The sequence below is a fragment of the Chiloscyllium punctatum genome, chromosome 24, assembly GCF_047496795.1.
Source record: "Chiloscyllium punctatum isolate Juve2018m chromosome 24, sChiPun1.3, whole genome shotgun sequence".
Lineage (NCBI taxonomy): Eukaryota > Metazoa > Chordata > Chondrichthyes > Orectolobiformes > Hemiscylliidae > Chiloscyllium > Chiloscyllium punctatum.
This window is the reverse complement of record NC_092762.1, coordinates 57,289,418-57,309,869: the sequence shown is the minus strand read 5'-3', so window position 1 is coordinate 57,309,869 and position 20,452 is coordinate 57,289,418. Positions and strand designations below refer to the sequence as shown.

The 20,452-nt window shown below is 41.1% G+C and overlaps 1 protein-coding gene across 2 annotated transcripts in view; it reads right to left on the bottom strand.

Moving 5' to 3' along the window:
* The window catches only part of matk (megakaryocyte-associated tyrosine kinase), a 71,660-nt gene extending 63,055 nt beyond the window's left edge, over positions 1–8,605 (bottom strand). For both annotated transcript variants that reach the window (XM_072593886.1, XM_072593888.1), the window contains exon 1: positions 8,426–8,605. The gene's annotated coding sequence lies outside the window, so the exon portion shown is untranslated. The remainder of the gene's footprint in view (positions 1–8,425) is intronic.
* Between the last annotated feature and the right edge of the window lie 11,847 nt (positions 8,606–20,452).

Sequence of the window (20,452 nt, the reverse complement as noted above, 5' to 3'; positions counted from 1 at the left end):
TCAATGACCTTCCCTTCATCTCAAGGTCAGAAGTGGGCACGTTCATTGATGATTGCACAATGTTCAGCACTATTTGCAACTCCTCAGATACTGAAGCAATCCATGTAAAAATGCCACAAAACCTGGACAATATACAGGCATTGACAAGTGGTAAGTAACATATGTGCCACAAAGTGCCAGGCAATGGCTATCTCCAACAAGGGAGAACCTAACCCTAGCCCCTTGACATCCAGTGATATTACCATAATTGGATCTCCTACTATCAACATCCTAGAGGCTACCATTGATCAGAAACTGAGTTGGACTAATCAGATAAATATTGTAGTTACAAGAGCAGGTCAGAGGCTAGAAATCCTACTGTGGGTAACTCACCTCCCTGGCGCCCAAAGTTCTGCCCACCATTTACAAGGCACAAGTCAGAATTATGTTGGAATGCTCCTTACTTGCCTGGATGGATGCAGCTCCAATAACACTCATGACACTTGACACTATCAATGTCAGCTGGCTTTTATTGGTTCAACATCCAAAAATTAACATTCAGTCCATCCCTCACTGATGCTCAGCAGCAACAATATGACCCATCCATTAATGCACTGCAGAAATTGACCAATGTTCCTCAGACAGTATCTTCCACTAGCACCATCTAGAAGACCAAGGTCAGCAGATACATGGAAGTCACTTAGCATACACACACATCCATTGGCACAAATATATCCATAAAGTAGGCCAATTACCAATACTCACCCACAGATGACATTGTAAGATCACAAGAAATAAGAGCAACAGTAGACCATTTGACCCATCAAGCTTGTTTCTGCCATTCAAAGACATTGCGACTGATCTATAGCTTTAACTCCACTTTCCTTTCTGCCCACGTAACCCTTGACTTGACTTAAACAGATCAAAAACCTGTTTAACGCAACCTGGAATATCTTGAATGATTTAACCTTCACTGCTCTGTGCGGAAGACAATTTGAAAGATTAATAACCCATTGAAAAAATAAGTTCTTCTCATCTTGACCTTAATATAAGCCCTCTTATTTTTTAAATTGTGTCCCTAATTCTATATTTCACATTGAGGGGAAACATTGTTCCAGAATGACAGACCTGCTACAGTACACATGGAGGCAATTTGGCCCATTATGCCTATGCTGGCTCATTAAATGGGCATCATTACCTGGTGTTAATCTCCTGCTTTCTCCCCACAACCTTGCACATTATTTTTGCCCAAATAATCATCCAAAATCCTCTAGAACACCTCAATTGAGCAACCATCAGGTCTTGTAGAGGATTGGAACTCAGGATCTCTTGAGTACTAGTTCAACTCATGCCCCGAATTGAGAATCGTATCCTCAGATCAATGACTCGGTCACAAAAAAAAACCTCATCTCTGAATGACAACTTGTCTCATTTATTATTAAATGCAATCCAATACTAGATTCAAAATACAAAGCCAACTCATACAGTATACTGAAATAAAAACAAAAATGCTGGAAATATTTGGGTCTTAGTCACATTGCATTCTCTTTGTCATACTTTCAGTGCTCTCCATCCTGCCCCTAACAATAATAGAGTTTTGAGCTCTGAACCTAGGTTTGGAGTCTCTATCAACTACCATTAATACTACATCTCCCCCTATTATGATAAGCAGTTTGGAGAAGCTGGGACTTGTTCACCTTGACTTGTGTACCCTGTCAAACACCCTTAGAATTATATATATTTCAATATGATCACTCTTAGAACAGTCTCTCTCACAGATACACAGACACACTCCCACACGCACATATTAAAATCAACTTCCATTTCTATATAACTTCAAGCATACATCATACACAGGTTCTGTTCCATATGCTCAAGGCATTCTATCCCCCAAGAAGATCCAGAATTCCTAATCCAGGCATTATGCAAGTTATCGGCAACTTTAAGGGTTTATTTTCTGATAGAGCCTCCATGTTCCCAAGATAAGGAAGGCCAAACGCTCCACTTTAGTTTGTCCAGCCTGGTAGAGGTTCTGATCTCTTAACACTTCCAGGGTTTTTAAGGCCAATATTTTATGCAGATATCCTTTTCCTGTACTTGAATACAAAGAACATCCTGCTACTCATCTTAAACAAGTTTAATTTTCAGTTTCAACTAACACCTGCTAGTTCCAAGGATAAGTTTTAATTTAATTTGAAACAATGTCGTACATTTCACTTTTCTCTGACTTTCACTACCTTCTATCCCACTTACATATGTATGTGGGCAGATCAATGGGAACTGCAATTTATAGTAGTCAAATGCAAATAACTGTACATAGACAAGAAAATTAAGCACGAGGCTACTCAAGAAACAATGTTCAAATAGATAAATATGGAGTTAAAAAGTGATATAATGGGCCTGACGTACTACACATCTAACTAATGAAAAATAGCAATCAACAAAACCAATAGGGAGTTGAACTGCAGACCAAAGCAATCAGATACAAGTCAATGAAAGCCATAATGAGAAGTTCTGAGCATTCTATTATTACAATAATGTGAAGATTACCAAGTTTTGCAAGTCATTCAAAAAAGTGCAAGATTGCATCACAAAGTGAGAAGTAAAATATTTCAGGGGTGACCTTTTGCAGGGATGAAAATACAGTAAGAACTATTGTGGGTGGCATGGTGGCACAGTGGTTAGCACTGCTGCCTCACAGCACCAGAGACCCGGGTTCAATTCCCGACTCAGGCGACTGTGTGGAGTTTGCACATTCTCCTCGTGTCTGCGTGGGTTTCCTCCCACAGTCCAAAGATGTGCAGGTCAGGTGAATTGGCCATGCTAAATTGTCCATAGTGTTAGGTAAAGGGGTAAATGTAGGGGAATGGGTGGGTGGCAGGTCGGTGTGGACTTGTTGGGCCGAAGGGCCTGTTTCCACACTGTAAGTAATCTAATCTAAAAAAAATGTGAAAAAGGAAAATTTTTAAAATTATCTAAAGCAAACCTGCAAATAAAGAACAAGTGGTGACAAGCTGGAAATGGCAGAAGATAACCTTCACACAAAATGTTGGCACACGACTTACTATTTTCTCATGAAATGACATGGGGATGGGAGCAGGCCAACCACTTTCCAGCTGATAATGTGCACACCAAGAAATAAATAGAGCACTAACAAAGCCAAGACTACGTCTCCAGTGAAAGGGCTACAAGAATGGTCTTAGAATGACACTGTGGGAAGGCTGTTTTACCGGATCTTGGATATCAGCTTTTCTCACTGTCACTGTACAAAATTGCTTAATGCACACCTTCCTCTCCAGGACACAAGTGTAGGAAAAGAAAATTCTTAAGAGTTATTGACGGTAAGGCGCAAGGCCGTATTTTTGGTGGAAATCCCATTAGCCATAACTTCCATCAAATATGTAGTTGCAGAATTGTAGCAAACAACAACAGTTCCAGGGGAATTGACTTAGCTATTACGGAGTTACAGAACAAGTGTATGCCCCACTTGTCTTGGCTTCGGATCAATGCAGGAAGGCATGAATCAACATCCACAGTATCTCTTATCTGAGAGCTGGGAGTGGAAATGAGAGAAAGCACACTTGGGTCCTCCTTGCATCCTCTCAGAATATGGCAACAGCTTGGCATCAACCTGGGTGCCATCTCTATCGGTTTTAGATGGCAGACCCAATCTTGGACTCAAAAACTTTGCTGGTAGCGGCAATAGATTTTGAGTTTGACTTAGGGTTAGTTAGATTATGCGACAGAACAGATCATTTGACCTAAACAGCCCAGGCCAATGTCTATGCTCCACTCCACCCATCCTGCCATATCAGATTAAGAAGTAGTGATAAATGATTATTTTCTTTAGCTCACTTTGACCAGAGAAGCGACACTTGCGATGACAAGGCATGCAATGCTACAATGATGTGGAGGTGCTGGTGTTGGACTGGAGTGGACAAAGTCAGAAGTCACATGACACCAGGTTATAGTCCAAAAGGTTATTTGTAATCACATGCTTTTGGAGTGCTGCTCCTTTGTCAGGTGCAGTGAGAAAGAACAGCATGCAGACACAGAGTCTATAGGCGGACGAATCAAGAGGAGGTGGGGGTGGGGGGGGGGGTGCAGAGAGATCATAAGATCATAGATTTGGTGTGAGTGGACTGTCAGATAATATGGTTCTGCAGATGGCCAAGTGTGTTAGATGGTGAGTAAAGTGTCAACAGGCTGAATGACCAGCGAAGGGATGACCCTTAATCCAATTAAATGAGGCAGAGAGATATTTAGAAAAAAATAAAAATAAGGTGCTGCTGGAGACAAACTAAATGTCTGAAAATAACATGAGCGATATTAGAGTCGCATGCCGAGGGTCTAATAAATATAATAATTAGTTTATATATAGTTTTGAATTACTTAAGGTAGAGCAGTTATAACAATTTATCAAGGTGATGGTGACAAAAGGACAGTAAGGAAGATTTTACAGATACAGAAGTATGGTGGAGTCACAGGTAGCGCGACATGAACCCAAGATCACGGTTGAGGCCGTCTTTATGGGACGGAACTTGGTTATCAGTTTCTGCTCAGCAATTCTACTTTGTTGTGTATCTCGAAGACAGCCTTGGAGGATGCTTATCCAAAGATTGGAGGCTGAATGCCCTTAACCCGTGAAGTGTTGCCTGACCGAGAGGAAACATTCTTGTCTAGCGATTGTTGCACTGTGTCCATTCATCCATTGTCATAGTGCCTGCTTGGTCTCGCCAATAAACCATGCCTTGGGGCATCATTGTCTGCAGTATATGAGATAGACTACTCTAGCTGAGTCACATGAGTATCTGCTGCTGGGTGGTATTCCCACATGTGATGATAGCATCCATGGCAATGATCTGACATGTTTTGCAGAGGTTGCCATGACAGGGTTGTGTGGTGTTGTGGTCGATGTTGTCCTGGAGGCTGGGTAGTTTGCTGCAAACAATGGCTTGTTTAGGATTTGGTGGTTGTTTGAAGGTGAGAAATGGAGGCATAATAGTGATGGTCTTGGTGAGATGCTCATTGCCATCGATGCCATGTTGAAGGTTACGAAGAACATGGCGTAGTTTCTCTGCTTTGGAAACTCCTGGATGATGAAGAATACTCTATCAGTCGTATCCTGCGTCTGTCTTCTGAGGAGGTTGTTGCGGTTTTTTGCTGTGGCATGTTGGAACTGGCGATCAATGAGTTGAGTATCACATCCTTTTCTCATCAAGATATCCTGCAAAACCTTAAGGTGCCTCTCATGTTTCTCCTCATCAGAGCAGATCCCGTGCATACACAGGGCTTGTCCATAGGGGAAGGCTTCTTTAATATATTTAAGATAGAGAAATACAGCATTATGAGGTTATCTGTAGGGTTGCGGTAGAGTGAGGTACCGAGGTATCCATCTTTGATGGAGATGTGTGTGTCCAAGAATGAGACTGATTCTGAAGTGTAGTCCAGGGTAGGTCTGGTGGTGAGATGAAACTTGTTGATATCACTGTGAAGTTGTTTCAGTGATTCCTCGCCATGAGTCCAAAGGAAGAAAATATTATCAATGTATCTAGTGTATAGCTTTGGTTGGATGTCCTGCATAACAAAGAAGTCTTGCTCGAAATGCTGCATGAAAATGTTAGCATATTGGAGTGTAATTTGCATCCCCAATAATGTTCCGTGTGTCTGGACAAACAATGCTACAGGCCAAGAACTGGAAAAAGGGATTAATAGGCGGTTGTTTTTGACCAGCACAGACTCTGGGGGCTGAAGGGCCTTTTTCTGTGGTGTAGATCTCAATGACTAAGACTCTAAGCTATGTATGTCGCCATATATCTGGGAGGAAAAAAATGATGTTTCATTTCCGGCTGCACTTTGAGAAATGTTTCACCAGATTGCAGCAAAAGTGCATCACTATTTAAAGATTGTCACATACTATAACATTAAGCGTTCATATAAAAATATTAACAAACAAACATCGAATTCATGTCAGAATCTTGCAATCCTCCAAATCACCTTTTCACCAAGTACAGCATAGTGTGATGTGGAGTAGAACATTTCTCATTTCATTAACAAGATTAATTAGACTAATGTTAGAAAAGAAGGCAAGAAAGCTCCTTGTACTTAGTCCTCTTTCTATCAAGTATCACGCAATAATCATCTCCAACAAGGAAGAATCCAACCATCGTCTGTTGACATTCTGTGGTATAACCATCACTGAATCCTCCACTATCCACACATTGCTGCGTGAAGTTATCGGACCCTCCTAGTGCCTCAAATGCATGTAAATGCAGTCTTGAATATGTAAGAGATGTCTCTGGTTTGGTTGAATAGAATCAAACTCCAATGTTTGTTTTCTTGGTATGTTAGTGTACAAAACCAAACTGCATTTGAGATTAAGATCTTTTTTAATGAATAAAGTATGTTTTTGAAATTTAAAATTCTCCAGAAAATGAACTGGATTTTCCATATAAATATTATTGCTACAAGATCAGGTAAAAGACTAGGATTCCTGCAGTTAGTGGCACACCAATGCCTGCTCACCATTTACAAGGCACAAGTCAGGAGTGTGTTGGAATACTCCCCACTTGCCTGGATGGGTGCAGCTCCAACAATACTCAAGAACTTGATAACCTGCTTGGTTGGCACCACATCTGCAAACATCCACTCCCTCCACCACCGATACTCAGTAGTAACAATGTATATCATCTCCAAAGTACACTGTAGAAACTTTCCAAGACTTCTTCAACAGTGGCTTCTAACCCCCTGACCACCACCGTCTCTAAGGAAATATATCTCTGTTTCTTCATTGCCTCTGGAGTAAAATCCTGGAACTCTGTTGCCAACTATGTGAATCTGCATTATATGGGTTGCAGAGGCTCATGAAGGCAGCTCACCAACACCATGTCAAGAGCAACTAGGGATGGGTAATAAATGTGGGTTCAGCCAGCAATGCCCAAATGAATAAAAAATGGAAACCCAATTAATTCTGGCAAAACATTACAGGATTTGGTTTATTGAGCTAGCAACCAGATTGCAGCAACAGTACATTTCTATTTAAAGATTCTCACGTACTATCAGTAACAAATCACACTTTCCATGACACAGTCATCAGATACTGCGCAACTTTCTCACTTCCACTGTCACAATTTTGCTTTGTAGTTGGTAAATGATGGCCCCATATATACAGCCCTGCTTTCATTTTATGTCCTTCTCATTAAACATCATGTGCTGCTACTCTCCACCAAATTCCAATTCCCTGAAAATTCGACAGGAATGGTGCTGCCCACCTTGAAGTACAGCACTCTGGACGACCAACCAAGTCAACAGGCAGCTGTATCTTGGTTACCTCACCCAAATGGATTAGGCAGAATTTTTCACAAATTGCCGTAAAGGATCTGATTTGTAAAGTCTGTGTTGATATTTTTTTTAGATTACTTTTTTTTAGATTACTTACAGTGTGGAAACAGGCCCTTCGGCCCAACAAGTCCACACCGCCCTGCCGAAGCGCAACCCACCCATACCCCTACATTTACCCCTTACCTAACACTATGGGGCAATTTAGCATGGCCAGTTCACCTAACCTGCACACCTCTGGACTGTGGGAGGAAACCGGAGCACCCGGAGGAAACCCACGCAGACAAGGGGAGAACATGCAAACTCCACACCGTTAGTTGCCTGAGGCGGGAATTGAACCCGGATCTCTGGCGCTGTGAAGCAGCAGTGCTAACCACTGTGCCACCGTGCCGCCCACTATTCTTAAATTTCTTAAATTTTACACTTCTGGGCTGCTAAGTCAGCGCAACTGCACAAAACAGGATTGGGTTTTTTTCCAAATGACATTGCTTCAGAGGATGTCACAAAATTTTAAGTTCAGTTACTTAATTCTAAATACAAAAGACTAAAAATAAAAGCAGATCATTTTGGGGATAAGAACTGACTAACCAAATGAGGGTATCAGTACTTCAGCTGAAGCACCAATTGACTGAATAATGTACAGTAACCTGTTTGAGAATTGGGAGTGATTTGAAAGGGTACCTGACACAGAGGCCCATTGAACCATCTTTTTAGGTCAATTATTTTCCCAGCAGCATAAAACTGTCTTGCTGCTAAACTCTTCAGTCTTGCCCAATCTGCTGACTTTAAATTACAGTTTGGAATTATGTAAGCACAATTCCTTCCTTCATCTGGTGTTTTAGTTTTCTTTTGCAGCCTTGTTGCGCAGTAGAGCTTGTTTTTTCGTTTCTCAATATTTAATTCAAGGAGTCATAACCCTTTCCCCCAGCGTTTAGTTTAAATCCCACCGCAAGAGAAAACACAAGAAAGTACTTCTATAGTACAGTTTCAGTAACGAACCAGCTTGCAAAAGATTTGTGGTCATCGTTTACTGCAAGCGAGCGTTTTTGTTCAAATTGGTTCACCAAATGATATAAAACAGTTTGTAACCAACAAGCATGGTACATACCACACACGGCTTCGCAGCAGAATCAGTGATTAGCTTCAGGGTTGCTGGCTCCCAGCAGTCAGATGAAGAATGTGTATTTCTGATATTGAGGTGATAGAGTAATTGCCAACAAACCAGCAACTGCAAATTGTCTCCCGTTGTATTTCACTTTGAAATGGGCAGAAAAGACAATGCAGACAATTCACGTCAATGATGCCACTGAAGCACGCAATCTAATTTGTATTGCAACGTTACATTTACTAAAGAAGGTCTCTTCCTGTGGGTAGCCGATCGGTTGGATCATTTCCTCTTTTGATCTGAGGTCTGGCATTGCAGAATGTGATTGAAACTTTTCACAGGAACATAAGTTTATTTTGACGATAAATATTTGGGACTAACAACTATGCTTGTAATAACATTACTATTTTAAAAATAGCTCAAATCCCTACCACTGATTTAAAAGGAGCAACCAGAGATCGGTGCACTAACTCTGGGCAGGTGTGCTGACACGGTTTGCTCGCTGCAGTCAGTTTATAGTCAGGTTGGTGAGGTGAGGTTGTCAGGAAGTTGGCAATCTGTCACTGTTCATTTATTTAAGTGGGGCAAATTGAGTCTAGCAACATAGGTTCATCACCTTCCTCACCAGTCATTGTCTCCTTTCTGCTCACTGTCAAACTCAGTCAGACAGGTCACGCAACTTCTGCATTAAAACCATTGCTGCCACAGAACTTTCCAATGTCTTGTCTAGGCTGACAACTCATCTCTTCTGTCAATGCAGCAGTCCTTCAGTATCATAGAATCCAGACAGTGGTGGGATCCTAAGACCATCCTACCATGACCCAACTCTTACCTTATCGCTGTAACCTTGCATTTCCCATGGCTAATCCATCAAGCTTGCACCTTTTCCTAGACACTAAGGGCAATTTAACATGGCCACTCCACCTAACTTGTACGTCTTTGGACTGTGGGAGGAAAGCCACACAGACATGGGGAGAACGTGCAAACTCCATACAGACTGAGAGTGGACTGAGAGTGCTAACAAACTGAGCCACCATGCCATCCAGTATGTCCTGATGTCCGATACATGCATCTTACTGGATATGGGCATGTTGAGCTCTTTGACAGGAAACCACAGAGACATCTGTTCTACATGAGACACATCATTACTTGCAAGAAGTGCATTATCAAGTCAAACAATAACTGGCCTATTTATGTGACAATTTAAATAAAACTTCTCTCTGCCCACTCCTCTCTTGGAAGAGCTGACTGTGACAGGGTCATAGATTCCCCATCCTTTCACTTCATGCAAGTAATTCTTATGCAGACCTGGAGGATTTGTTGAACGGTGAGGAGTTTTACAGACTCCCCATCATCTCTTTAGCAGAAGAATGATGGGCTGAATCTAAACAGGACAGCTATGAGACATTCAGTGAATAATATGGAAATTAGAATCAAGACTTTGAGCAAAGGACATAGGAGAAGAGAACTAATTATAGGTGCAATAAATAAAATCCATAGGGATAAGATCCCAAGTTAAGAGTAAGGGGACAGTAGTAGAGGAGGACAAATATATTGATCAAATTACAAGTCTGAATAGTAAAACTGGATAATAAAGTAAGGCAGCCAATATCAAAGACTCCTCCAACCCTGGTTATAACCTAGTACATCTTCTTCTGCCAGGTAGAAGATACAAAGGCTTAAGTACACATACCAACTGGTTCAAGAAAAGCTTCTTCCTTGCTGTTATTAGATTTCCAAATGGATCTCTTAAATTTCAAATCTAATGTTGATCTTCCTTGTTGTGCTCCTTCTTTGCAACCATAACTTGGTATCCCTCGCTCTGTTCTATCACCGTATGATCTTTGTACAGTATGATCTGCCTCTACTGCACATAAAAACAAAACTTTTCAGTGTACCTAAGTACATGTGACAATAATATCAAATCTTTAGCTGGTTGTATGCAGTTTGGTGATTTGCACTCTCAATCCTGGTATATTTGAGACATGGAGAAAGTGAGGACTGCAGATGCTGGAGATCAGAGCTGAAAATGTGTTGCTGGAAAAGCACAGCAGGTCAGGCAGCATCCAAGGAGCAGGAGAATCGACGTTTCGGGCATGAGCCCTTCTTCAGGAATCCTGAAGAAGGGCTCATGCCCGAAACGTCAATTCTCCTGCTCCTTGGATGCTGCCTGACCTTCTGTGCTTTTCCAGCAACACATTTTCATATTTGAAATATGTACAGGGAGCATTTTGTTTGCAGTGTCTTTACCTAAATGCTGGAAGCTCTGGGAATACAAATCTGGAATTAAAACAAAAACTGAAGGAAAATTTGATATCACAAATACTATGGAAATATTGCTTGTCCAGAGGAATCATCATAGATATAGATCATTCAAAATAAAATAGAGGCATGTCAGCTTTCTGTGCATTGGAAAACCAGGATTTTAAGGCAATTCAAGGAATAGTTGGAGAGCCGGAAAAGAATGGATACAATTGGAGTTGGTTAAGAGTTGGAGTTTACTTCAATCCCAGTACAACTAAAAGGAGATTGACAAGAGGCCAAACGTTAGAGTTATCAGATTGGACAATGAATGGCTTTTACCAAGGATTACCATGATAGATGACACAGTATAATGCACCAAATCAGGCCATTTAGCTAACCTGTATGTATGCTCTAATTGAGCCTCCTCCCATTTTTCCTTATCTAAAGCTCAGCTTTCCTGGCTTCCCCTTAAATGCATCTATGTTCCTTATGGTAAGGATTCCACTTTCTCATCATTCTCTGGGTAGGTAAACTTTCTTTTGATTCCCCTATTGGATTTCTTGTGACTAAATTATATTGATGACCTCTAGTTATGATCTTTTCCACAAAAGGAAATATTTTCTCTGTCTGCACTCTGTCAAAATCTTACATAATTTTAATGACCTCCATCGAATTACCCCACCTTTCTTTTTTCAAAAGAGATACAGTCCTTTCCTGGTATAAGTTTTTGTTAATCTTTACTGCACTCTCACTTCTTTATAATATGGTGACCAGAATCATATGTGGTATCATGGTTTGAGAAAGTCTCAGCACAATGTCTCTACTCTTAAATCCTTTTTCTCTAAATACAGAGCCCAATGCTTGGTTTGTTTTGTTTTTGGTGCAACTGTTAGTGATTGATGTAATCTGAACTCTAGGATCCTTCTGTTCCTCTATTCTTGCACCTTATAACTAATAAGTGACCACCATGTTCTTCATACAAAAATGTTCTACCACTTACTTACATGTGTCAAACTTCTTTTGCCATTCTGAAATTAAGTCAGTATTTTCCTGCAATTTGTTGTAGTCCTTCTCACTATTGAATATTTCCCAAATTTGGTTCCATCCAAATTTGAAATTGTATTTTAACTCCAAACTCAACAACAAATTTTGTCAATAGCCATGGTCAAAGCAGAGAACCTTCTGCAACATCACTTCCTGTCTTCAATTTAATGCCCCTTTACTTCCTCTTTGGGCTCACTGGCTGAAGTCAGCTAACAATCCATTCCGCAACTAGTCTCCTCACTCCACGTTCTCTGATCTTGTTCATTAGACTGGAGCACTGGAGAAGTGTACCAAAACCCCAAATGGCATTGTATGCGCAATGTTGGTATTCATACTTCAAGAGAGATATATGCGCATAGATCATTCACAAGAATCTGCTGAAAACTTTCTTTTACAATGAGGGTAATAATATAGCTTAATAAGGCGAGCACTGCAGCCTCACAACACCAGGGACCCAGGTTCGATACTACCTTTGGGTGACTGTCTGTATGGAGTTTGCACATTCTCCCGTGTCTGCCTGGGTTTCCTCCAGGTGCTCCGGTTTCCTCCCACAGTCCAAAGATGTGCAGGTTAGGTGGATTGGCCAAACTAAATTGCCCAGTGTTCAGGCTACCTGGAGAAGCCATGGAAAACACAGGGTTTCAGGAGTTGGGAGGGTGTGGTTGGGATGCTCTATGGAGGGTCAGTATGGACTCAACAGGCTGAATGAGCTGCTTCCATACTGTCAGGATTCTAAGGCCTTTAAAAATGCAAGGTCCATTGACACAAAAATTGAATTGAAAAGCAGAGAAATCATGTTAAAATTCTGTAGAATCTTGCTTAGACCATATTTGTTGATGAGAACTGGCTGGCTATCCATAAAAAGTTTTAAATAGTCACTGGAAAAGGTACAAAATATGCTTGGTAGAACAATGTCAGGATGAAGAATCAGAATTCAATTCCAACCATAGAAAACATTGAAGTAAGAAGACTGGTATCCTTAGAATTACAAAAGCATTTGATAAAGTAGACTTAGAGGATATGATTCCAATTGTAATGGAGAGCAGAACAAGGAACCACAAATACGTCACTAATTCTAATGGGGAATTCAAGAGAAAATTATTCATGCAGAGTGTGGTTTAAATTTGGAATTCACTCACTCCTACGAGCAGCAGTTGAGTAAACTAGAAAGTTGTATTCAAAGGGGGAGCGAGATTAACACAATGGGAATGAATAGAAGGATACGTGGATTGGGTTATATCAAGGGTGGGAGAAGAAACATTTGGTGATAAACACTAACACCATTTAGGTTGAATAGCTTATTGCAGTACTGTAAATAAATACACTTATGTAATGCAAGATCATTTAGTAGACATAAATTTTAATTATCAAAATGTTCCCAGATGAACTACACAAAGGATGATTAATTAGCATAATAAAGACTTTTTTTTGGATATTCAAGATTGCAGTCAGACTGAGCGTGCTGATACTCTATGAGCTGTATCTCATCACTGATTTTTGCTCATAAGACAGTCAATATCAAGAGCAGGAATCCTTGCTGATTTATTTCCTTTTGTTGTAGAGGCACTGAAGTCAGTTTGACTGTTGTGCTAAAAATTCAGGACAGGTAGTTATCTTTAGAGGAAAAACAAAACAGCTCTGAGACCTTGTTTCAGAAATAGGAAAAGTTAGAAAACAATACGTTTTGACCAAGTGAAAGGAGGGATGGTTGGAAAATGTTTTGTGACATGGTAGAGGACAGAGAGATTGAAATTATACAAGGTTTCATAGTGCAAGGCCAAAAAGAGTGGTAATGGGACGAACAAAAAAGCAAAAGTTATGTTGAAAGCATAGCTGCGATCCAACAGCAAATTCAAGATATGGGGTTGGGGGTGGTGAAGGTAAAGCAAACCAGCAAAAAAAAATTTAAAATAGGGAGTCATAGTTTATTAGCTATATTTATTCAACTCAATGTTGAGTCCACAAAGTTTTTAATCGGTGCCCATCAATTAATTCTCCTCTTGCTACCACTGACTTTTCCATTCTTGACCTCTGCATTGTTCTAACAAAGTTCAAGATCTCAGCACCTCTCCTCAAAGGACAATTCCTTCAGCTGAGGCATCAGTCTAAAGAACCTCCATTGCACTCATTGAAGGAAAACAGAACCTCTTTTTAATACCCCATCTTTTAAATGGGTGCTTTTGGACTCAACACTGACCCCTATAATCTTAGATTGTAATTCTATTTTGCAAATAGGGCACGTGTATTCCGGTATATTTGAATGATTGGTTCCTGTGTCATCCCTGGCAAATACTCTGTGTGTAGAAACTAAAATGGCCCAACACAGCTTCTGTGAACTGCAATGGTTGCATTGCAAGATTGCACTGCAGAGAACAAAGGATTTCAAAAGGCCATCAAGTCTGCCAAGTTTAATTTGGGCATCCTGAACATTCATTTTGAAATAGTTTTGAAAGATTATCAGCTGGTAACCAGATTCTGAAATTGTGCACACTTGTAAGATTAGGGTCAAAACTTTCTGAACTTTGTTCTTTTGCCTGAATCCTAGCTGTGATGTTAAGGCAGGTATACACTTTAACACCTATTTGTAACTCATACAGTCTAAGATCTTAATTACTTTCCGGTTTGTGTTATGCCTTTCAAGTCAGCACAGACAAATTACCTCAGAGCAGAGACAAAACAGGTCATTTAACAACCACGTATTCATTTTTTCAGAAGGAAATAGTCAGGAATCAGAATGTTGCCTAATTTTCCCACACTCTAACCATGGGACATGTAAACAAATTGCAGCATTCCACCCATCACTCTACCAAGATCAGCTCATAAAGCACAGATGAAGCAAGACCACCTACATTTTGTGCTGTGCAAAAGGTGATTACATTGGCTCTGCAGTAATCGGGTGCAAGCTTCGCTTATTGAAAGCTCATTTACCAGAGTGTGATCTTCAGTACACAACCAGAGAGTGCTGGAGGAGCAGGCCAGTCTCGGAGTTGCAATCTTTCAGGTGGAACAAGAAACCAAGACCCCATGTACTCAGCTGTAGATGAAAGATATGGTAGGATTTTTTTCCAAATATGAGTGAGGTGGTTTCTCAGAGGCTTGCCTATTCCCCATTCCAGCACAAATCAGCTTAACTGATCACTTAGTTTATTCCCCTTTGGTGGGATTTTATTTACTCTATGCAAATCGACTGTCAGTTTGCTTAAGCAACAGCAAGACTATTTCAGAAAAAGCAAGATATTGGCCAAGCAGCTTTTTGGGATGTGTGTAGGAATTGAAAGCAATAGTACTGTGCAAACTGTTTTTCTTACATTATACAGGAAGGCATGAACACTGAGGGACAGCATGCACATGTATTTGGAAAGGCAAGGACTGATTGGAGATAGTCAACATGGCTTTTTGCGTGGGAAATCATGTCTCACAAACTTGATTGAGTTTTTTGAAGAAGTAACAAAAGAAGATTGATGAGGGCAGAGCAGTCGATGTGATCTATATGGACTTCAGTAAGGCGTTCGACACGGTTCCCCATGGGAGATGGATTTGAAAGGTTAGATCTCATGGAATACAGGGAGAACTAGCCATTTGGATACAGAACTGGCTCAAAGGTAGAAGACAGAGGGTGGTGGTGGAGGGTTGTTTTTCAGACTGGAGGCCTGTGACCAGTGGAGTGCCACAAGGTCCTCTACTTTTTGTCATTTACATAAATTATTTGGATGAGAGCATAAGAGGTACAGTTAGTAAGTTTGCAGATGACACCATAAATTGGAGGTGTAGTGGACAGCGAAGAGGGTTACCTCAGATTACAATAGGATCTTGACCAGATGGGCCAATGGGCTGAGAAGTGGCAGATGGAGTTTAATTCAGATAAATGTGAGGTGCTGCATTTTGGGAAAGCAAATCTTAGCAGAACTTATACACTTAATGGTAAGGTCCTAGGGAGTGTTGCTGAACAAAGAGACCTTGGAGTGCAGGTTCATAGCTCCTTGAAAGTGGAGTCGCAGGTAGATAAGATAGTGAAGAAGGCATTTGGTATGCTTTCCTTTATTGGTCAGAGTATTGAGTACAGGAGTTGGGAGGTCATGTTGCAGCTGTACAGGATATTGGTTAGACCACTGTTGGAATATTGCATGCAATTCTGGTCTCCTTCCTATCAGAAAGATGTTGTGAAAGTTGAAAGGGTTCAGAAAAGATTTACAAGGATGTTGCCAGGGTTGGAGGATTTGAGCGATAGGGAGAGGCTGAACAGGCTGGGGCTGTTTTCTCTGGAGCGTCAGAGACTGAGGGGTGACCTTATAGAGGTTTACAAAATTATGAGGGCATGGACAGGGTAAATAGGCAAAGTCTTTTCCCTGGGATCAGGGGGTCCAGAACTAGAGGGCATAGGTTTAGGGTGAGAGGGGAATGATATAAAAGGGGCAGCTTTTTCACGCAGAGGGTGGTACGTGTATGGAATGAGCTGCCAGAGGAAGTGGTGGAGGCTGGTATAATTACAACATTTAAAAAGCATTTGGATGGGTATGTGAATAGAAAGGTTTTGGAGGGATATGGGTCAGGTACTGGCAGGTGGGACTAGATTGGGTTGGACTGAAGGGTCTGTTTCCGTGCTGTACATCTCTATGACATGAGACTGCACATTAGCTCAGTGGTTAGCACTGCTGCCTCACAATGCCAGGGATCTGGATTTGATTCTATCCTTGAGCAACTGTCTGTGTGGAGCTCACACATTCTGTCTGCATGGGTTTCATCTGGGGTGCTCATATTTCCTCCCCATCCAAAGATGTGCAGGTAAGGTGGATTAGCCAAGGGAAATACAGGGTTACAGGAATAGGGTGGGATACTCTTCATTTTGACTCAATGGGCCAAATGCACTATTTCCACAGGGATTCTATAATACAAACAAAGGGATAGTGTATGGCTTTATGTTCCCCTCAATCCTGCTGTGCCATTCAATAAGATCACCGCTGATCTGATTACTCTATGTGCCCACACAGCCCCAGGAATCTTTCACCTCCTTTCTTATCAAGAGTCTTCCTGCCTTTGTCTTAAACTATTCAAAAATTCTGCTTCTATTATCTTTAGAGGAAGACAGTCCAAAGTTTTATGACACATGGGGAAAAGAAATTCTTCATCTATTTTACATGGGCAACCCCTTATTTTTAAACCCCTGGTTGTGGACTCTTTGACAAGAGGAAACATACTTTCCACATCCACCTATCAGGATCTTATGCTTTAATTAAGTTGCCTCTTATTCTTCTAAACTCCAAAGAGTCATACAACAAGGAAAAGGATCTTGCAGTCCAACCAGTCCATAATCCAAAACTAAACCAGTCTCACCAGCCTGCTTCAGGCCCATATCCCTCCAAACCTTTTCTATTCTATTATCTAAGTGTCTTTTCAATGTTGTAACTGTGTCCACATCCACTACTTCCTCAAAAAGTTCATTCCAGACAGGGAATGAACCACCCTCTGAATAAAACGTTTGCCCGTCTTTTTCAAATCTTTCTCCTTTCACCTTAAAAATATGCTCTTAAGTCTTCAAATCGAAAAGACACCTACCATTTACCTTATTTATATCCCTCATTATTTTACGAACTTATATCAGGTCGCCTCTCAACCTCCTATGCTCCAGTGAAAAAAGTCCCAGCCTATTCAGCTTTTCTTTATAACTCAACCCTTCCATACCCAGCAACATCCTCATAAATTTCTTTTGAACCTTCTCTAGCTTAGGAAAAATATTATTATTATTGAATGACCAGAACTGGACACAGTATTCCAGAAAAGGTCTGACCAAAGTTCCGTACAAGCTCAACATGACTTTCCAACTCCTATACTCAAAAGGACTGAGCAATGAAGGCAAGTATGCTAAATGCCTTTTAAACCATCCTGTCTGTATGTGACACTAACTTCAAAGAATTATGTACCAGAATCCCTAGGTCACTCTGTTCTGCAACACTCCCCAAGGGCAAACCATTAATTGAATAAGTCCTGCCCCTGTTTGTCGTACCAAAATGCAATACCTCACATTTAACCAAATTGAACTCCAAAAGCCATTTTTCAGCACATTGATCTGTTTGATCAAGATCCCTTTATAATCTTAGAAAGATCTTCTTCACTGTTTACTATGCCACAAGCCTAGTCCGTCAAACCTTTTTAATCAAAGTATTAGCCTAGTGAACTTTATCTGAACTGCCAATAATGCATTTGCATCGCTCCTTGAATAAGGTGACCAAAACTCTAGATTGGTCTCACCAATGTCCTGTATAACTAAAGCACAACCTCCTTTCTTTCTATTTCAGTCACCCTTGCCATAGACAACAATATTCAATACAATTATTTGATTATCTGCAAACTAATCTTTGTGATCCATGCACGAGGACTCACTGCAACTCATTGCAGAGCTCTGCAATCTCTCACCATTTTGATGATATTCCTTTGTTATTATTTTCCTGCCAAAATGCAATTTTCTCAGATTGTGCTCCAGTTATCAGATCTTTGCCAATGCACAGCCTATCAATGTCCCTTGAGAGCCTCCATATGTCCTCTCCTCCCTTACTTTCCTACATAACTTTGTCTCATTAGCAAATTTAGCAGCCATACCTCCAATCCCTTCATTCCAGTTATTTATATAAAAAATTGAGGACCCATGACTGACCCTGGTGGCACACACCACTCGTTAACACCTTCTTGTGAAAATGACCGATTTATGTAGATTTTGTTTCACGTTAGTCAGTCAACTGTCATAGAGTTATAGAGATGTACAGCATAGAAACAGAACCTTTGGTCCAAATTGTCCATGCCGCACAGATATCCTAACCTAATCTAGTCCCATCTGCCAGCACTTGGCCCATAGCCCTCTAACCCTTTCGTATTCATGTACCCATCCAGATGCCTTTTAAATGCTGTAATTGTACCAGCCTCCACCACTTCCTGTGGCAGCTCATTCCATACACACACCACTCTCTGTATGAAACAATTGCCCCTGAGGTCTCTTTTATATCTTTCCCCTCTCACCCTAAACCTAGGTCCTCTAGTTCTAGACACCCCCACCCCAGGGAAAAGACTTTGTCTATTTACCCTATCCATGCCCCTCATAAACCTCAATGAAGGTCACCCCTCAGCCTCTGATGCTCCAGGGTAAACAGCTCTAGCCTATTCAGCCACTTTCCGTAAATCTTTTCTGAACCCTTTCAAGTTTCATAATATCCTTCTGATAGGAAGGAGACCAGAACTGCACACAATATTCCAAAAGTGGCATAATCAATGTCCTGTACAGCCGCAACCTTGTTAGGTTCTTTTCCTGAGATTTCACACATGAGATGCAATTCGCACACACCAACTGCTGCAAAAAGTTAACATTTATTAAAGCCTGTACAAGCCAGGTGATTCCTTTGACATTCTTCACAGGAATGTGAAGTCGAGTCAAAAGAGGCTCCCAACAATTTAACGTGAGCAAGTGCGAGGTCTTGCACTTTGGCAAAAAGAATATAGGAATGGACTACTTTCTAAATGGTGAGAAACTTAATAAAGCCAAAGCACAAAGGGATCTGGGAGTGCTAGTCGAGGATTCTCTAAAGGTAAACATGCAGGTTGAGTCTGTGATTAAGAAAGCGAATGCAATGTTGTCTCTTATCTCAAGAGGATTGGAATATAAAAGCAGAGATGTACTACTAAGACTTTATAAAGCTCTGGTTAGGCCCCATTTGGAGTACTGTGTCCAGTTTTGGTCCCCACACCTCAGGAAGGACATACTGGCACTGGAACGTGTCCAGCGGAGATTCACACGGATGATCCCTGGAATGACAGGTCTAGCATATGAGGAACGGCTGAGGATACTGGGATTGTATTCGTTGGAGTTTAGAAGATTAAGGGGAGATCTAATAGAGACGTACAAAATAATACATGGCTTTGAAAAGGTGGATGCTAGAAAATTGTTTCTGTTAGGCGAGGAGACTAGGACCCGTGGACACAGCCTTAGAATTAGAGGGGGTCATTTCAGAACGGAAATGCGGAGACATTTCTTCAGCCAGAGAGTGGTGGGCCTGTGGAATTCATTGCCACGGAGTGCAGTGGAAGCCGGGACGCTAAATGTCTTCAAGGCCGAGATTGATAGGTTCTTGTTGTCTAGAGGAATTAAGGGCTACGGGGAGAACGCTGGCAAGTGGAGCTGAAATGCGCATCAGCCATGATTGAATGGCGGAGTGGACTCGATGGGCCGAATGGCCTTACTTCCACTCCTATGTCTTATGGTCTTATGGTCTTAACAAAGAAAACACATCCCCTTTATAAAGGTCAGTTGGTAATGCTCACAGGTACTCTGGCCCCCACCATAACCACGTTACTCCAGATACAATGGTAGGATGAGGTCATCCTTGGAGATAATGTAAACGTAAGTGCCCTAATCCTGGGGAATTGTTTTGCAAACTATTTCCTGACTCCGTGATTCCCCAGGATAATGTAGGTGTGATAGGTCCTAGCTTCAGGGTGACCCTGCAAACGAGTTCTGGCTCCGCTACTTCCCCGGACAATGTAGGTGTGATGTACTCACACAGTGTCTGGGGATGATCACACAAATGAATTTGATTGTTTAGGGGATGGCTATGAAAGCATTTCTGAATAGAAGGGACTAAATGAAAGTTTAATTTGATAATAGCAGTAGAATAGAAGTAAATGGCAGCTCAGATGAAGTGTGGATTACAATGGATAGTTATCTAAATTCCTGCATGCTGTCTGCAAGACAGAATGCTG